Raw genomic sequence first — 4,483 nt, 5'->3', positions numbered from 1 at the left:
CTGACACTTGCTGCCCACAAATCCCTAGAAGGCACTTCAACACTACAGAAGTGGACAGCACCCTGTCACATCCCCCAACCATGATGAAACCAGCACCTTGTATGAGAATGCTGCTGTCTTCTGACTTCTGAAAAGTATTTGCTTCTGTTTTCCAGAGAAGGAGTAAGTTCTGTGCAGAGAAGTTCTGGAGAGAAGGGCCCCCTTCTTAAAACTGTGTGATACTTTGTCACATTGATCCCAAAGCAGCTCTGCTCTTTTCAGAGGCTCCTAAAGGCTTCTTTCTTTTTTGTTTTTTTTTTTGCCTTGGCTCTGTGTTATTGACCTCAGAGCAGCACCCTTTGGATGCAGTTAAAAAACCAAACATACACAATGAGATTGGAACTGGATTCAGGCTGATGCCACCTGACACCAGGAAAATTTCCGCAATCAAGGTAGCTTTATATAAAATGCTAGGGGAGAAAAATGAGACAATCTGGTGCCGAGTCCACAAGTAGCCAACTGGCAGAAGAACAGTCAGTAAAGGAGTGTACAGGTCATACCTCTTCCTCGTAAGTATGATTGCAAACTGCAGTGCTGTGGGTGAGTGGCAGGATGAGTTTCTCATCAACTATTTCCCGTACAAGTGTTGTCTCTTGTACTTCTGCACGTGGACAAGTTTGCCTCCATCCAGCATCACGATGGACTTGACTTTCCTGTCATCTGCTGTTGTCTCATTGAATTCACTCTAGCTCGAAGCTGACCTCCCTGTTCTGCAAGGTGCTTTGTGTTTTTATGGTGATTGTGTCCCCATTCACTTCGATGACTGTGGTAGGCTTGGTAATATTGGCCACCTGCTTGGTAGCAAAACCCACACTAAGAGACTTCATGTAGTCATTGAAATTTCTGCTATCCACTAACTTCCAGGTACCCACGAAGGTGTCCGCTGTGCTGAGGCAGGGCTAGGCTGGGAAAGAGAGGACAGAGAATGTGTACAAGGACTCTGGGACCCTGTTTCTTTTTTTAAAATTTTTTTTTATTTTAAAATTTATTTTTGGCTACGCTGGGTCTTTGTTGCTGCACAGACTTTCCTCTAGTTGCGGCAAGCAGGGGCTACTGTCTAGTTGTGGTGTGAGGGCGTCTCTTTGCCGTGGCTCCTCTTGTTGGGGAGCATGGGCTCGATGCTCATGGACGTCAGTAGTTGCAGCATGCGGGCTCAGTAATTGTGGCTCCTGGGCTCTGGAGCACAGAGGCTTAGTTACTCTACGGCATGTAGGATCTTCCCGGACCAGGGGTCGGAGCCCCATCATCTCCTGCATTGGCAGGAGGATTCTTTGCCACTGCACCACCAAGGAAGACCCTAAAGTTTGTTTTAAAGGCATTGGCAGGGGCCCTTCTCTGGCATCCAGGCACAGGTTTGATCCCTGGTTGGGGAACCAAGATCCCACACGCCACGCTGAATAGCAAAAAAAAAAAAAAAAAAGACATTTTGATGATCATCTGCTGCTCATCACCCAGCTCCAGTTCAATCTAGGTGGTGGCTGTGGAAGGACATGCCATCTTATATCTTTTATTTCTCCCTTTGAGACCCCAACCTCCAACTGAATTCCCTCTCCTTACCCAATTAAAAACTGTCTTCCTCAGATACCAGTGAACATGAGTTTCAGCTCAGCCGGTCTAGATGCCCCATAACTCTGATAATCAACATATGAATCACTACAGGGTCGGTCATACTGTGGGCTGTAGGAATAGAATTTTATGTTTAACTTAGCTTCAAGGCATGAATAAATTCATGGTTAAATTTTTGTGAAAATTTTATGGAGGGGTTTAGAACCAAACCTTTAGTAATGCTTTCAGGAGGAAGAAAATGATGAGTAGTTATGTACATGATACAACAGAATTAGTTTTTACCACACAGAGCAGCAAATACGGTCTTTTAAGCACCTACTTTACCAGTTTCAATTTCAAAAGAACACACCCAAACATCTTTCCCCATATGGGCATGACTCAGTTCAGTTCAGTTCAGTCGCTCAGTCATGTCCGACTCTTTGCGACCCCAGGAATCGCAGCACGCCAGGCCTCCCTGTCCATCACCATCTCCTGGAGCTCACTCAGACTCACGTCCATCGAGTCAATGATGCCATCCAGCCATCTCATCCTGGGTCGTCCCCTTCTTCTCCTGCCCCCAATCCCTCCCAGCATCAGAGTCTTTTCCAATGAGTCAACTCTTCACATGAGGTGGCCAAAGTACTGGAGCTTCAGCTTTAGCATCATTCCCTCCAAAGAAATCCCAGGGCTGATCTCCTTCAGAATTGACTTTTTGGATCTCCTTGCAGTCCAAGGGACTCTCAAGAGTCTTCTCCAACACCACAGTTCAAAAGCATCATTTCTTCGGCGCTCAGCTTTCTTCACAGTCCAACTCTCATATCCATACATGACCACTGAGAAAACCGTAGCCTTGACTAGACAGACATTAGTTGGCAAAGCAATGTCTCTGCTTTTGAATATGCTACTAGGTTGGTCATAACTTTTCTTCCAAGGAGTAAGCGTCTTTTAATTTCATAGCTGTAGTCACCATCTGCAGTGATTTTAGAGCCCAAAAAAATAAAGTCTGACACTGTTTCCACTGTTTCCCCATCTATTTCCCAGGAAGCATGACTACCACTCTTTAAATTCTAATAATTGTATCATGTCCAAGTCACTAGGTAAAAATTGGACTATCATGCAGACATATTTTTAAACATTAAAAAAAAACAAAAACAAAAACTCAGAAGACAGAAAAATTCCAAGAGCAGAAAGTGTTTGGGATATAAAATTTTTAAAATAAAATTTAAGGACAAGAAGGATATGATAAGAAGCTACTGGTATTACCAACTCAGTCATGTCTGACTCTTTGTGACCCCATGGACAGTAGCCTGCACCAGGCTCCTCCATCCATGGGATTTTCTTGGCAAGAGTACTAGAGTGGGTTGCCATTTCCTTCTCCAGGGAATCTTCCAACCCAGGGATCAAACCCAGGTCTCCTGCATTGATAGACAGATGCTTTACTGTCTGAGCCACCAGGGAAGTCCCACATTACCAACTCAGGGCACAGTTCAGGAACAAGTATAAATTATCATACAGGGTTTTCAGATCTTTCCCTGAATTTTTAGTGATTGTGTCTTGTAAAAGTCCACCCTTTTCTTTCCCACCCCCGGTTTTACTCTTAATTCCAAAACTGATTTTGGCTAATAGATTCTACTCTACTACTGGGTTATTTAAAAAGTATAAAGAAAACTTGGACTGAAGATACAACAAATTATTTAACCTTAGTAAGAGTACATGGATTCTGTTTGCTACCAAACATTATAGTCATTTTACAGTGACTACAAAAGACTGTTCCCTTCTTCTTGTTACAATGACTATGAAAAGAGACAGTAAGCAGAGATTTTGTTTTCTTAATACTGACCACAAACACAATAAAACCAAAAGAAGATGTGTTCACATGGCACAACTCAACGTAAAATTCCTTTAAAATTACTGCATTTTCCCTTTGCCCAGAGTTTTTAATCACAAAATATCTCAGTGAACAAAAGTATGAGTTACATCTCATCTTGAGTATACACCAGAATCTTAGATACTTTTAAAGTCCAGGTAGGTGTAGCCCCTCCCACAAGTCAAGTGCCCCTTCTTGGGGGGGAGGCGGGGTAGCAGGGACAGCCTAGCCTGCAGGGCACTGTGCTCCCCAAATGACTGCGGCCACTTTCAGTGCAGCTTTTCCCAGGATATTTCCCCCAAGATCTTCTTTTTAATCTTCCTTCTCTTTGTACGCCACTCCCCAGTCTCTGTCATCTCCCTCATCTGTGTCCTGAGACCTTAAACAGGCCAATTCCTCCCTGACAACTAAACCCCTATTGCTAAGTTCTGTGTTGTTTTTAATAATGTCTTTTAAATTTCATTTTGAAATAATTTCAAGCTACAGAACAGTTGCAAGAATGGTATAAAGAACTGCCATATGCCTTTCCTCCAAATGTATCAATTATAAAAACATTTTCCCACGATTTTTTTCACTCTCTCTCCCAGCCTCCTTCCCTGTTCCCCTTTTCTGCCTCTCTCTACCTCCCTTCCCTGCCTTCCTTCACTCACTCACACACACACACACACACACACACACACACACACACACACATTTTTCCCCCAAATAATTTAAGACAGTTGCATAAAAATATTCCTTTACCTTCAGATTTTTATCTAAGGATCTTCTCTTACATAACTATCAAGCTCAGAAAATTTAACATTGATATACAGCTATTACCTAAAACACAGTTCACATAAAAATTTTCCAGTTGTTCCAATAATATCCTTTATGGCAATATCTCCCTTTCCTTCCCAGCTCCAGGCCTTGTTACATTTAGTTGTCACGTCTCTTTAATCGTCTTTACACTTTGTGTACCCTGACATCCACGTATTTTGGAGATTACAGAGCAGTTGTTTTGTAAATTTGGGTTTGCTGGATGATTTGATTCAG

General features: G+C 42.8%; 1 pseudogene; it reads right to left on the bottom strand.

Moving 5' to 3' along the window:
- Positions 1-533: 533 nt before the first annotated feature.
- Positions 534-1,972, bottom strand: LOC101104999 (fatty acid-binding protein, heart-like; annotated as a pseudogene).
- Positions 1,973-4,483: the final 2,511 nt, after the last annotated feature.

Source organism: Ovis aries, chromosome 6 (assembly GCF_016772045.2).
Source record: "Ovis aries strain OAR_USU_Benz2616 breed Rambouillet chromosome 6, ARS-UI_Ramb_v3.0, whole genome shotgun sequence".
In the NCBI taxonomy this organism is placed as follows: Eukaryota; Metazoa; Chordata; class Mammalia; order Artiodactyla; family Bovidae; genus Ovis; species Ovis aries.
The sequence above is the reverse complement of the archived record's forward strand: the minus strand, read 5'-3'. Positions and strand labels throughout refer to the sequence as shown.